The sequence below is a fragment of the Vipera ursinii genome, assembly GCF_947247035.1.
Source record: "Vipera ursinii genome assembly, chromosome: Z".
Lineage (NCBI taxonomy): Eukaryota > Metazoa > Chordata > Lepidosauria > Squamata > Viperidae > Vipera > Vipera ursinii.
The window spans coordinates 59,624,988-59,640,101 of record NC_139517.1 but is presented as its reverse complement, the minus strand read 5'-3'; positions in this window follow the sequence as shown (position 1 = coordinate 59,640,101).

Sequence of the window (15,114 nt, the reverse complement as noted above, 5' to 3'; positions counted from 1 at the left end):
AGGCAGGGGAACAGGAATATGTGTTTGTTTTGCGAATTTGAGCTCTATCTGCAATGGGCACTTTTCATGCTATAAGCAGTTTTTCCTAACAAATGCAAGATATAACATGGGCTCTCTCCGCAAGGAAACATCAGATCTCCAAAACTCGTGGTTTTTTGGTGTTCAGTGAGCCGGGGGAACATGAATACGTGTTTGTTTTTCGAATTTGAGCTCTTTCTGCAATGGGCACTTTTCATGCTCTAAGCAGTTTTTCCTAACAAATGCAAGATATAGCATGGGCTATCTCCGCAAGGAAACTTCACATCTGCAAAAGTCATGGTTTTTTGGTCTTTGGGGAGGAAGGGGAACAGGAATATGTGTTTGTTTTGCGAATTTGAGCTCTATCTGCATTGGGCACTTTTCATGCTCTAAGCAGTTTTTCCTAACAAATGCAAGATATAACATGGGCTATCTCCGCAAGGAAACTTCACATCTGCAAAAGTCATGGTTTTTTGGTCTTTGGGGAGGCAGGGGAACAGGAATATGTGTTTGTTTTTCGAATTTGAGCTCTTTCTGCAATGGACACTTTTCATACTATAAGCAGTTTTTCCTAACAAATGCGGGATATAGCATGGTCTATCTCCGCAAGGAAACTTCAGATCTGCAAAAGTCATGGTTTTTTCATCTTCGGGGAGGCAGGGGAACAGGAATATGTGTTTGTTTTGCGAATTTGAGCTCTATCTGCATTGGGCACTTTTCATGCTATAAGCAGTTTTTCCTAACAAATGCAAGATATAACATGGTCTATCTCCGGAAGGAGACATCAGATCTGCAAAACTCATGGTTTTTTGGTGTTCAGTCAGCCGGGGGAACATGAATACATGTTTGTTTTTCGAATTTGAGCTCTTTCTGCTATGGGCACTTTTCATTCTCTAAGCAGTTTTTCCTAACAAATGCAAGATATAGCATGGGATATCTCCGCAAGGAAACTTCAGATCTGCAAAAGTCATGGTTTTTTGGTGTTCAGTCAGCCGGGGGAACATGAATACGTGTTTGTTTTTCGAATTTGAGCTCTTTCTGCAATGGGCACTTTTCATGCTCTAAGCAGTTTTTCCTAACAAATGCAAGATATAGCATGGGCTATCTCCGCAAGGAAACTTCAGATGTGCAAAAGTCATGGTTTTTTCATCTTCGGGGAGGCAGGGGAACAGGAATATGTGTTTGTTTTTCGAATTTGAGCTCTTTCTGCAATGGGCACTTTTCATACTATAAGCAGTTTTTCCTAACAAATGCAAGATATTGCATGGGCAATCTGCAAGGAAACATCAGATCTGCAAAAGTCATGGTTTTTTTGTCTTCGGGGAGGCAGGGGAACAGGAATATGTGTTTGTTTTGCGAATTTGAGCTCTATCTGCAATGGGCACTTTTCATGCTATAAGCAGTTTTTCCTAACAAATGCGGGATATAGCATGGGCTATCTCCGCAAGGAAACTTCAAATCTGCAAAAGTCATGGTTTTTTCATCTTCGGGGAGGCAGGGGAACAGGAATATGTGTTTGTTTTGCAAATTTGAGCTCTATCTGCATTGGGCACTTTTCATGCTATAAGCAGTTTTTCCTAACAAATGCAAGATATAACATGGGCTATCTCTGCAAGGAAACTTCAGATCTGCAAAAGTCATGGTTTTTTTGTCTTCGGGGAGGCAGGGGAACAGGAATATGTGTTTGTTTTTCGAATTTGAGCTCTTTCTGCAATGGGCACTTTTCATGCTCTAAGCAGTTTTTCCTAACAAATGCAAGATATAGCATGGGCTATCTCCGCAAGGAAACTTCAGATGTGCAAAAGTCATGGTTTTTTCATCTTCGGGGAGGCAGGGGAACAGGAATATGTGTTTGTTTTTCGAATTTGAGCTCTTTCTGCAATGGGCACTTTTCATACTATAAGCAGTTTTTCCTAACAAATGCAAGATATAGCATGGGCAATCTGCAAGGAAACATCAGATCTGCAAAAGTCATGGTTTTTTTGTCTTCGGGGAGGCAGGGGAACAGGAATATGTGTTTGTTTTGCGAATTTGAGCTCTATCTGCAATGGGCACTTTTCATGCTATAAGCAGTTTTTCCTAACAAATGCGGGATATAGCATGGGCTATCTCCGCAAGGAAACTTCAAATCTGCAAAAGTCATGGTTTTTTCATCTTCGGGGAGGCAGGGGAACAGGAATATGTGTTTGTTTTGCGAATTTGAGCTCTATCTGCATTGGGCACTTTTCATGCTATAAGCAGTTTTTCCTAACAAATGCAAGATATAACATGGGCTATCTCTGCAAGGAAACTTCAGATCTGCAAAAGTCATGGTTTTTTCATCTTCGGGGAGGCAGGGGAACAGGAATATGTGTTTGTTTTTCGAATTTGAGCTCTTTCTGCAATGGGCACTTTTCATACTATAAGCAGTTTTTCCTAACAAATGCGGGATATAGCATGGGCTCTCTCCGCAAGGAAACATCAGATCTGCAAAACTCATGGTTTTTTGGTGTTCAGTGAGCCGGGGGAACATGAATACGTGTTTGTTTTTCGAATTTGAGCTCTTTCTGCAATGGGCACTTTTCATGCTCTAAGCAGTTTTTCCTAACAAATGCAAGATATAGCATGGGCTATCTCCGCAAGGAAACTTCAGATGTGCAAAAGTCATGGTTTTTTCATCTTCGGGGAGGCAGGGGAACAGGAATATGTGTTTGTTTTGCGAATTTGAGCTCTATCTGCATTGGGCACTTTTCATGCTAAAAGCAGTTTTTCCTAACAAATGCAAGATATAACATGGGCTATCTCCGCAAGGAAACTTCATATCTGCAAAAGTCATGGTTTTTTGGTCTTTGGGGAGGCAGGGGAACAGGAATATGTGTTTGTTTTTCGAATTTGAGCTCTTTCTGCAATGGGCACTTTTCATACTATAAGCAGTTTTTCCTAACAAATGGGGGATATAGCATGGGCTATCTCCGCAAGGAAACTTCAGATGTGCAAAAGTCATGGTTTTTTCATCTTCGGGGAGGCAGGGGAACAGGAATATGTGTTTGTTTTGCGAATTTGAGCTCTATCTGCATTGGGCACTTTTCATGCTAAAAGCAGTTTTTCCTAACAAATGCAAGATATAACATGGGCTATCTCCGCAAGGAAACTTCATATCTGCAAAAGTCATGGTTTTTTGGTCTTTGGGGAGGCAGGGGAACAGGAATATGTGTTTGTTTTTCGAATTTGAGCTCTTTCTGCAATGGGCACTTTTCATGCTCTAAGCAGTTTTTCCTAACAAATGCAAGATATAGCATGGGCAATCTCCGCAAGGAAACTTCAGATCTGCAAAAGTCATTTTTTTTTGTGTTCGGGGAGGCAGGGGAACATGAATACGTGTTTGTTTTTCGAATTTGAGCTCTTTCTGCAATGGGCACTTTTCATGCTCTAAGCAGTTTTTCCTAACAAATGCAAGATATAGCATGGGCTCTCTCCGCAAGGAAACATCAGATCTGCAAAACTCATGGTTTTTTGGTGTTCAGTGAGCCGGGGGAACATGAATACGTGTTTGTTTTTCGAATTTGAGCTCTTTCTGCAATGGGCACTTTTCATGCTCTAAGCAGTTTTTCCTAACAAATGCAAGATATAGCATGGGCTATCTCCGCAAGGAAACTTCACATCTGCAAAAGTCATGGTTTTTTGGTCTTTGGGGAGGCAGGGGAACAGGAATATGTGTTTGTTTTTCGAATTTGAGCTCTTTCTGCAATGGGCACTTTTCATACTTTAAGCAGTTTTTCCTAACAAATGCGGGATATAGCATGGGCTATCTCCGCAAGGAAACTTCAGATCTGCAAAAGTCATGGTTTTTTCATCTTCGCGGAGGAAGGGGAACAGGAATATGTGTTTGTTTTGCGAATTTGAGCTCTATCTGCATTGGGCACTTTTCATGCTATCAGCAGTTTTTCCTAACAAATGCAAGATATAACATGGGCTATCTCTGGAAGGAGACATCAGATCTGCAAAACTCATGGTTTTTTGGTGTTCAGTCAGCCGGGGGAACATGAATACGTGTTTGTTTTTCGAATTTGAGCTCTTTCTGCTATGGGCACTTTTCATGCTCTAAGCAGTTTTTCCTAACAAATGCAAGATATAGCATGGGATATCTCCGCAAGGAAACTTCAGATCTGCAAAAGTCATGGTTTTTTGGTGTTCAGTCAGCCGGGGGAACATGAATACGTGTTTGTTTTTCGAATTTGAGCTCTTTCTGCAATGGGCACTTTTCATGCTCTAAGCAGTTTTTCCTAACAAATGCAAGATATAGCATGGGCTATCTCCGCAAGGAAACTTCAGATGTGCAAAAGTCATGGTTTTTTCATCTTCGGGGAGGCAGGGGAACAGGAATATGTGTTTGTTTTTCGAATTTGAGCTCTTTCTGCAATGGGCACTTTTCATACTATAAGCAGTTTTTCCTAACAAATGCAAGATATAGCATGGGCAATCTCCGCAAGGAAACTTCAGATCTGCAAAAGTCATTTTTTTTTTTGTGTTCGGGGAGGCAGGGGAACAGGAATATGTGTTTGTTTTGCGAATTTGAGCTCTTTCTGCAATAGGCACTTTTCATGCTCTAAGCAGTTTTTCCTAACAAATGCAAGATATAGCATGGGCAATCTCCGCAAGGAAACTTCAGATCTGCAAAAGTCATTTTTTTTTTTGTGTTCGGGGAGGCAGGGGAACATGAATACGTGTTTGTTTTTCGAATTTGAGCTCTTTCTGCAATGGGCACTTTTCATGCTCTAAGCAGTTTTTCCTAACAAATGCAAGATATAGCATGGGCTATCTCAGCAAGGAAACTTCAGATGTGCAAAAGTCATGGCTTTTTCATCTTCGGGGAGGCAGGGGAACAGGAATATGTGTCTGTTTTGCGAATTTGAGCTCTATCTGCATTGGGCACTTTTCATGCTATAAGCAGTTTTTCCTAACAAATGCAAGATATAACATGGGCTATCTCCGCAAGGAAACTTCACATCTGCAAAAGTCATGGTTTTTTGGTCTTTGGGGAGGCAGGGGAACAGGAATATGTGTTTGTTTTTCGAATTTGAGCTCTTTCTGCAATGGGCACTTTTCATACTATAAGCAGTTTTTCCTAACAAATGCGGGATATAGCATGGGCTATCTCCGCAAGGAAACTTCAGATCTGCAAAAGTCATGGTTTTTTCATCTTCGGGGAGGCAGGGGAACAGGAATATGTGTTTGTTTTTCGAATTTGAGCTCTATCTGCATTGGGCACTTTTCATGCTATAAGCCGTTTTTCCTAACAAATGCAAGATATAACATGGGCTATCTCCGCAAGGAGACATCAGATCTGCAAAACTCATGGTTTTTTGGTGTTCAGTCAGCCGGGGGAACATGAATACGTGTTTGTTTTTCGAATTTGAGCTCTTTCTGCAATGGGCACTTTTCATGCTCTAAGCAGTTTTTCCTAACAAATGCAAGATATAGCATGGACTATCTCCGCAAGGAAACTTCAGATGAGCAAAAGTCATGGTTTTTTAGTCTTCGGGGAGGCAGGGGAATAGGAATATGTGTTTGTTTTTCGAATTTGAGCTCTTTCTGCAATGGGCACTTTTCATACTATAAGCGGTTTTTCCTAACAAATGCAAGATATAGCATGGGCTCTCTCCGCAAGGAAACATCAGATCTGCAAAACTCATGGTTTTTTGGTGTTCAGTGAGCCGGGGGAACATGAATACGTGTTTGTTTTTCGAATTTGAGCTCTTTCTGCAATGGGCACTTTTCATGCTCTAAGCAGTTTTTCCTAACAAATGCAAGATATAGCATGGGCAATCTCCGCAAGGAAACATCAGATCTGCAAACGTCATGGTTTTTTTTGTCTTCGGGGAGGCAGGGGAACAGGAATATGTGTTTGTTTTGCGAATTTGAGCTCTATCTGCAATGGGCACTTTTCATGCTATAAGCAGTTTTTCCTAACAAATGCAAGATATAACATGGGCTCTCTCCGCAAGGAAACATCAGATCTCCAAAACTCATGGTTTTTTGGTGTTCAGTGAGCCGGGGGAACATGAATACGTGTTTGTTTTTCGAATTTGAGCTCTTTCTGCAATGGGCACTTTTCATGCTCTAAGCAGTTTTTCCTAACAAATGCAAGATATAGCATGGGCTATCTCCGCAAGGAAACTTCACATCTGCAAAAGTCATGGTTTTTTGGTCTTTGGGGAGGAAGGGGAACAGGAATATGTGTTTGTTTTGCGAATTTGAGCTCTATCTGCATTGGGCACTTTTCATGCTCTAAGCAGTTTTTCCTAACAAATGCAAGATATAACATGGGCTATCTCCGCAAGGAAACTTCACATCTGCAAAAGTCATGATTTTTTGGTCTTTGGGGAGGCAGGGGAACAGGAATATGTGTTTGTTTTTCGAATTTGAGCTCTTTCTGCAATGGGCACTTTTCATACTATAAGCAGTTTTTCCTAACAAATGCGGGATATAGCATGGGCTATCTCCGCAAGGAAACTTCAGATCTGCAAAAGTCATGGTTTTTTCATCTTTGGGGAGGCAGGGGAACAGGAATATGTGTTTGTTTTTCGAATTTGAGCTCTATCTGCATTGGGCACTTTTCATGCTATAAGCCGTTTTTCCTAACAAATGCAAGATATAACATGGGCTATCTCCGCAAGGAGACATCAGATCTGCAAAACTCATGGTTTTTTGGTGTTCAGTCAGCCGGGGGAACATGAATACGTGTTTGTTTTTCGAATTTGAGCTCTTTCTGCAATGGGCACTTTTCATGCTCTAAGCAGTTTTTCCTAACAAATGCAAGATATAGCATGGACTATCTCCGCAAGGAAACTTCAGATGTGCAAAAGTCATGGTTTTTTTTGTCTTCGGGGAGGCAGGGGAACAGGAATATGTGTTTGTTTTGCGAATTTGAGCTCTATCTGCAATGGGCACTTTTCATACTATAAGCGGTTTTTCCTAACAAATGCAAGATATAGCATGGGGTCTCTCCGCAAGGAAACATCAGATCTGCAAAACTCATGGTTTTTTGGTGTTCAATGAGCCGGGGGAACATGAATACGTGTTTGTTTTTCGAATTTGAGCTCTTTCTGCAATGGGCACTTTTCATGCTCTAAGCAGTTTTTCCTAACAAATGCAAGATATAGCATGGGCAATCTCCGCAAGGAAACATCAGATCTGCAAACGTCATGGTTTTTTTTGTCTTCGGGGAGGCAGGGGAACAGGAATATGTGTTTGTTTTGCGAATTTGAGCTCTATCTGCAATGGGCACTTTTCATGCTATAAGCAGTTTTTCCTAACAAATGCAAGATATAACATGGGCTCTCTCCGCAAGGAAACATCAGATCTCCAAAACTCGTGGTTTTTTGGTGTTCAGTGAGCCGGGGGAACATGAATACGTGTTTGTTTTTCGAATTTGAGCTCTTTCTGCAATGGGCACTTTTCATGCTCTAAGCAGTTTTTCCTAACAAATGCAAGATATAGCATGGGCTATCTCCGCAAGGAAACTTCACATCTGCAAAAGTCATGGTTTTTTGGTCTTTGGGGAGGAAGGGGAACAGGAATATGTGTTTGTTTTGCGAATTTGAGCTCTATCTGCATTGGGCACTTTTCATGCTCTAAGCAGTTTTTCCTAACAAATGCAAGATATAACATGGGCTATCTCCGCAAGGAAACTTCACATCTGCAAAAGTCATGGTTTTTTGGTCTTTGGGGAGGCAGGGGAACAGGAATATGTGTTTGTTTTTCGAATTTGAGCTCTTTCTGCAATGGACACTTTTCATACTATAAGCAGTTTTTCCTAACAAATGCGGGATATAGCATGGTCTATCTCCGCAAGGAAACTTCAGATCTGCAAAAGTCATGGTTTTTTCATCTTCGGGGAGGCAGGGGAACAGGAATATGTGTTTGTTTTGCGAATTTGAGCTCTATCTGCATTGGGCACTTTTCATGCTATAAGCAGTTTTTCCTAACAAATGCAAGATATAACATGGTCTATCTCCGGAAGGAGACATCAGATCTGCAAAACTCATGGTTTTTTGGTGTTCAGTCAGCCGGGGGAACATGAATACGTGTTTGTTTTTCGAATTTGAGCTCTTTCTGCTATGGGCACTTTTCATTCTCTAAGCAGTTTTTCCTAACAAATGCAAGATATAGCATGGGATATCTCCGCAAGGAAACTTCAGATCTGCAAAAGTCATGGTTTTTTGGTGTTCAGTCAGCCGGGGGAACATGAATACGTGTTTGTTTTTCGAATTTGAGCTCTTTCTGCAATGGGCACTTTTCATGCTCTAAGCAGTTTTTCCTAACAAATGCAAGATATAGCATGGGCTATCTCCGCAAGGAAACTTCAGATGTGCAAAAGTCATGGTTTTTTCATCTTCGGGGAGGCAGGGGAACAGGAATATGTGTTTGTTTTTCGAATTTGAGCTCTTTCTGCAATGGGCACTTTTCATACTATAAGCAGTTTTTCCTAACAAATGCAAGATATTGCATGGGCAATCTGCAAGGAAACATCAGATCTGCAAAAGTCATGGTTTTTTTGTCTTCGGGGAGGCAGGGGAACAGGAATATGTGTTTGTTTTGCGAATTTGAGCTCTATCTGCAATGGGCACTTTTCATGCTATAAGCAGTTTTTCCTAACAAATGCGGGATATAGCATGGGCTATCTCCGCAAGGAAACTTCAAATCTGCAAAAGTCATGGTTTTTTCATCTTCGGGGAGGCAGGGGAACAGGAATATGTGTTTGTTTTGCAAATTTGAGCTCTATCTGCATTGGGCACTTTTCATGCTATAAGCAGTTTTTCCTAACAAATGCAAATGGGCTATCTCTGCAAGGAAACTTCAGATCTGCAAAAGTCATGGTTTTTTTGTCTTCGGGGAGGCAGGGGAACAGGAATATGTGTTTGTTTTTCGTATTTGAGCTCTTTCTGCAATGGGCACTTTTCATGCTCTAAGCAGTTTTTCCTAACAAATGCAAGATATAGCATGGGCTATCTCCGCAAGGAAACTTCAGATGTGCAAAAGTCATGGTTTTTTCATCTTCGGGGAGGCAGGGGAACAGGAATATGTGTTTGTTTTTCGAATTTGAGCTCTTTCTGCAATGGGCACTTTTCATACTATAAGCAGTTTTTCCTAACAAATGCAAGATATAGCATGGGCAATCTGCAAGGAAACATCAGATCTGCAAAAGTCATGGTTTTTTTGTCTTCGGGGAGGCAGGGGAACAGGAATATGTGTTTGTTTTGCGAATTTGAGCTCTATCTGCAATGGGCACTTTTCATGCTATAAGCAGTTTTTCCTAACAAATGCGGGATATAGCATGGGCTATCTCCGCAAGGAAACTTCAAATCTGCAAAAGTCATGGTTTTTTCATCTTCGGGGAGGCAGGGGAACAGGAATATGTGTTTGTTTTGCGAATTTGAGCTCTATCTGCATTGGGCACTTTTCATGCTATAAGCAGTTTTTCCTAACAAATGCAAGATATAACATGGGCTATCTCTGCAAGGAAACTTCAGATCTGCAAAAGTCATGGTTTTTTTGTCTTCGGGGAGGCAGGGGAACAGGAATATGTGTTTGTTTTTCGAATTTGAGCTCTTTCTGCAATGGGCACTTTTCATGCTCTAAGCAGTTTTTCCTAACAAATGCAAGATATAGCATGGGCTATCTCCGCAAGGAAACTTCAGATGTGCAAAAGTCATGGCTTTTTCATCTTCGGGGAGGCAGGGGAACAAGAATATGTGTTTGTTTTGCGAATTTGAGCTCTATCTGCATTGGGCACTTTTCATGCTCTAAGCAGTTTTTCCTAACAAATGCAAGATATAACATGGGCTATCTCTGCAAGGAAACATCAGATCTGCAAAACTCATGGTTTTTTGGTGTTCAGTGAGCCGGGGGAACATGAATACGTGTTTGTTTTTCGAATTTGAGCTCTTTCTGCAATGGGCACTTTTCATGCTCTAAGCAGTTTTTCCTAACAAATGCAAGATATAGCATGGGCTATCTCCGCAAGGAAACTTCAGATGTGCAAAAGTCATGGTTTTTTCATCTTCGGGGAGGCAGGGGAACAGGAATATGTGTTTGTTTTGCGAATTTGAGCTCTATCTGCATTGGGCACTTTTCATGCTAAAAGCAGTTTTTCCTAACAAATGCAAGATATAACATGGGCTATCTCCGCAAGGAAACTTCATATCTGCAAAAGTCATGGTTTTTTGGTCTTTGGGGAGGCAGGGGAACAGGAATATGTGTTTGTTTTTCGAATTTGAGCTCTTTCTGCATTGGGCACTTTTCATACTATAAGCGGTTTTTCCTAACAAATGCGGGATATAGCATGGGCTCTCTCCGCAAGGAAACATCAGATCTGCAAAACTCATGGTTTTTTGGTGTTCAGTGAGCCGGGGGAACATGAATACGTGTTTGTTTTTCGAATTTGAGCTCTTTCTGCAATGGGCACTTTTCATGCTCTAAGCAGTTTTTCCTAACAAATGCAAGATATAGCATGGGCTATCTCCGCAAGGAAACTTCACATCTGCAAAAGTCATGGTTTTTTGGTCTTTGGGGAGGCAGGGGAACAGGAATATGTGTTTGTTTTTCGAATTTGAGCTCTTTCTGCAATGGGCACTTTTCATACTATAAGCAGTTTTTCCTAACAAATGCGGGATATAGCATGGGCTATCTCTGCAAGGAAACTTCAGATCTGCAAAAGTCATGGTTTTTTCATCTTCGGGGAGGAAGGGGAACAGGAATATGTGTTTGTTTTGCGAATTTGAGCTCTATCTGCATTGGGCACTTTTCATGCTACCAGCAGTTTTTCCTAACAAATGCAAGATATAACATGGGCTATCTCCGGAAGGAGACATCAGATCTGCAAAACTCATGGTTTTTTGGTGTTCAGTCAGCCGGGGGAACATGAATACGTGTTTGTTTTTCGAATTTGAGCTCTTTCTGCTATGGGCACTTTTCATGCTCTAAGCAGTTTTTCCTAACAAATGCAAGATATAGCATGGGATATCTCCGCAAGGAAACTTCAGATCTGCAAAAGTCATGGTTTTTTGGTGTTCAGTCAGCCGGGGGAACATGAATACGTGTTTGTTTTTCGAATTTGAGCTCTTTCTGCAATGGGCACTTTTCATGCTCTAAGCAGTTTTTCCTAACAAATGCAAGATATAGCATGGGCTATCTCCGCAAGGAAACTTCAGATGTGCAAAAGTCATGGTTTTTTCATCTTCGGGGAGGCAGGGGAACAGGAATATGTGTTTGTTTTTCGAATTTGAGCTCTTTCTGCAATGGGCACTTTTCATACTATAAGCAGTTTTTCCTAACAAATGCAAGATATAGCATGGGCAATCTCTGCAAGGAAACATCAGATCTGCAAAAGTCATGGTTTTTTTGTCTTCGGGGAGGCAGGGGAACAGGAATATGTGTTTGTTTTGCGAATTTGAGCTCTTTCTGCAATGGGCACTTTTCATGCTCTAAGCAGTTTTTCCTAACAAATGCAAGATATAGCATGGGCAATCTCCGCAAGGAAACTTCAGATCTGCAAAAGTCATTTTTTTTTTGTGTTCGGGGAGGCAGGGGAACATGAATACGTGTTTGTTTTTCGAATTTGAGCTCTTTCTGCAATGGGCACTTTTCATGCTCTAAGCAGTTTTTCCTAACAAATGCAAGATATAGCATGGGCTCTCTCCGCAAGGAAACATCATATCTGCAAAACTCATGGTTCTTTGGTGTTCAGTGAGCCGGGGGAACATGAATACGTGTTTGTTTTTCGAATTTGAGCTCTTTCTGCAATGGGCACTTTTCATACTATAAGCAGTTTTTCCTAACAAATGCAAGATATAGCATGGGCTATCTCTGCAAGGAAACTTCAGATCTGCAAAAGTCATGGTTTTTTTGTCTTCGGGGAGGCAGGGGAACAGGAATATGTGTTTGTTTTTCGAATTTGAGCTCTATCTGCAATGGGCACTTTTCATGCTATAAGCAGTTTTTCCTAACAAATGCAAGATATAACATGGGCTCTCTCCGCAAGGAAACATCAGATCTGCAAAACTCATGGTTTTTTGGTGTTCAGTGAGCCGGGGGAACATGAATACGTGTTTGTTTTTCGAATTTGAGCTCTTTCTGCAATGGGCACTTTTCATGCTCTAAGCAGTTTTTCCTAACAAATGCAAGATATAGCATGGGCTATCTCCGCAAGGAAACTTCACATCTGCAAAAGTCATGGTTTTTTGGTCTTTGGGGAGGCAGGGGAACAGGAATATGTGTTTGTTTTTCGAATTTGAGCTCTTTCTGCAATGAGCACTTTTCATACTTTAAGCAGTTTTTCCTAACAAATGCGGGATATAGCATGGGCTATCTCCGCAAGGAAACTTCAGATCTGCAAAAGTCATGGTTTTTTCATCTTCGGGGAGGAAGGGGAACAGGAATATGTGTTTGTTTTGCGAATTTGAGCTCTATCTGCATTGGGCACTTTTCATGCTATCAGCAGTTTTTCCTAACAAATGCAAGATATAACATGGGCTATCTCCGGAAGGAGACATCAGATCTGCAAAACTCATGGTTTTTTGGTGTTCAGTCAGCCGGGGGAACATGAATACGTGTTTGTTTTTCGAATTTGAGCTCTTTCTGCTATGGGCACTTTTCATGCTCTAAGCAGTTTTTCCTAACAAATGCAAGATATAGCATGGGATATCTCCGCAAGGAAACTTCAGATCTGCAAAAGTCATGGTTTTTTGGTGTTCAGTCAGCCGGGGGAACATGAATACGTGTTTGTTTTTCGAATTTGAGCTCTTTCTGCAATGGGCACTTTTCATGCTCTAAGCAGTTTTTCCTAACAAATGCAAGATATAGCATGGGCTATCTCCGCAAGGAAACTTCAGATGTGCAAAAGTCATGGTTTTTTCATCTTCGGGGAGGCAGGGGAACAGGAATATGTGTTTGTTTTTCGAATTTGAGCTCTTTCTGCAATGGGCACTTTTCATACTATAAGCAGTTTTTCCTAACAAATGCAAGATATAGCATGGGCAATCTCTGCAAGGAAACATCAGATCTGCAAAAGTCATGGTTTTTTTGTCTTCGGGGAGGCAGGGGAACAGGAATATGTGTTTGTTTTGCGAATTTGAGCTCTTTCTGCAATAGGCACTTTTCTTGCTCTAAGCAGTTTTTCCTAACAAATGCAAGATATAGCATGGGCAATCTCCGCAAGGAAACTTCAGATCTGCAAAAGTCATTTTTTTTTGTGTTCGGGGAGGCAGGGGAACATGAATACGTGTTTGTTTTTCGAATTTGAGCTCTTTCTGCAATGGGCACTTTTCATGCTCTAAGCAGTTTTTCCTAACAAATGCAAGATATAGCATGGGCTCTCTCCGCAAAGAAACATCATATCTGCAAAACTCATGGTTCTTTGGTGTTCAGTGAGCCGGGGGAACATGAATACGTGTTTGTTTTTCGAATTTGAGCTCTTTCTGCAATGGGCACTTTTCATACTATAAGCAGTTTTTCCTAACAAATGCAAGATATAGCATGGGCTATCTCTGCAAGGAAACTTCAGATCTGCAAAAGTCATGGTTTTTTTGTCTTCGGGGAGGCAGGGGAACAGGAATATGTGTTTGTTTTTCGAATTTGAGCTCTTTCTGCAATGGGCACTTTTCATGCTCTAAGCAGTTTTTCCTAACAAATGCAAGATATAGCATGGGCTATCTCCGCAAGGAAACTTCAGATGTGCAAAAGTCATGGCTTTTTCATCTTCGGGGAGGCAGTGGAACAAGAATATGTGTTTGTTTTGCGAATTTGAGCTCTATCTGCATTGGGCACTTTTCATGCTATAAGCAGTTTTTCCTAACAAATGCAAGATATAACATGGGCTATCTCCGCAAGGAAACCTCAGATGTGCAAAAGTTATGGTTTTTTCATCTTCGGGGAGGCAGGGGAACAGGAATATGTGTTTGTTTTTCGAATTTGAGCTCTTTCTGCAATGGGCACTTTTCATACTATAAGCAGTTTTTCCTAACAAATGCAAGATATAGCATGGGCAATCTGCAAGGAAACATCAGATCTGCAAAAGTCATGGTTTTTTTGTCTTCGGGGAGGCAGGGGAACAGGAATATGTGTTTGTTTTGCGAATTTGAGCTCTATCTGCAATGGGCACTTTTCATGCTATAAGCAGTTTTTCCTAACAAATGCGGGATATAGCATGGGCTATCTCCGCAAGGAAACTTCAAATCTGCAAAAGTCATGGTTTTTTCATCTTCGGGGAGGCAGGGGAACAGGAATATGTGTTTGTTTTGCGAATTTGAGCTCTATCTGCATTGGGCACTTTTCATGCTATAAGCAGTTTTTCCTAACAAATGCAAGATATAACATGGGCTATCTCTGCAAGGAAACTTCAGATCTGCAAAAGTCATGGTTTTTTTGTCTTCGGGGAGGCAGGGGAACAGGAATATGTGTTTGTTTTTCGAATTTGAGCTCTTTCTGCAATGGGCACTTTTCATGCTCTAAGCAGTTTTTCCTTACAAATGCAAGATATAGCATGGGCTATCTCCGCAAGGAAACTTCAGATGTGCAAAAGTCATGGCTTTTTCATCTTCGGGGAGGCAGGGGAACAAGAATATGTGTTTGTTTTGCGAATTTGAGCTCTATCTGCATTGGGCACTTTTCATGCTCTAAGCAGTTTTTCCTAACAAATGCAAGATATAACATGGGCTATCTCCGCAAGGAAACTTCACATCTGCAAAAGTCATGGTTTTTTGGTCTTTGGGGAGGCAGGGGAACAGGAATATGTGTTTGTTTTTCGTATTTGAGCTCTTTCTGCAATGGGCACTTTTCATACTATAAGCAGTTTTTCCTAACAAATGCAAGATATAGCATGGGCAATCTCTGCAAGGAAACATCAGATCTGCAAAAGTCATGGTTTTTTTGTCTTCGGGGAGGCAGGGGAACAGGAATATGTGTTTGTTTTGCGAATTTGAGCTCTTTCTGCAATAGGCACTTTTCTTGCTCTAAGCAGTTTTTCCTAACAAATGCAAGATATAGCATGGGCAATCTCCGCAAGGAAACTTCAGATCTGCAAAAGTCATTTTTTTTTTTGTGTTCGGGGAGGCAGGG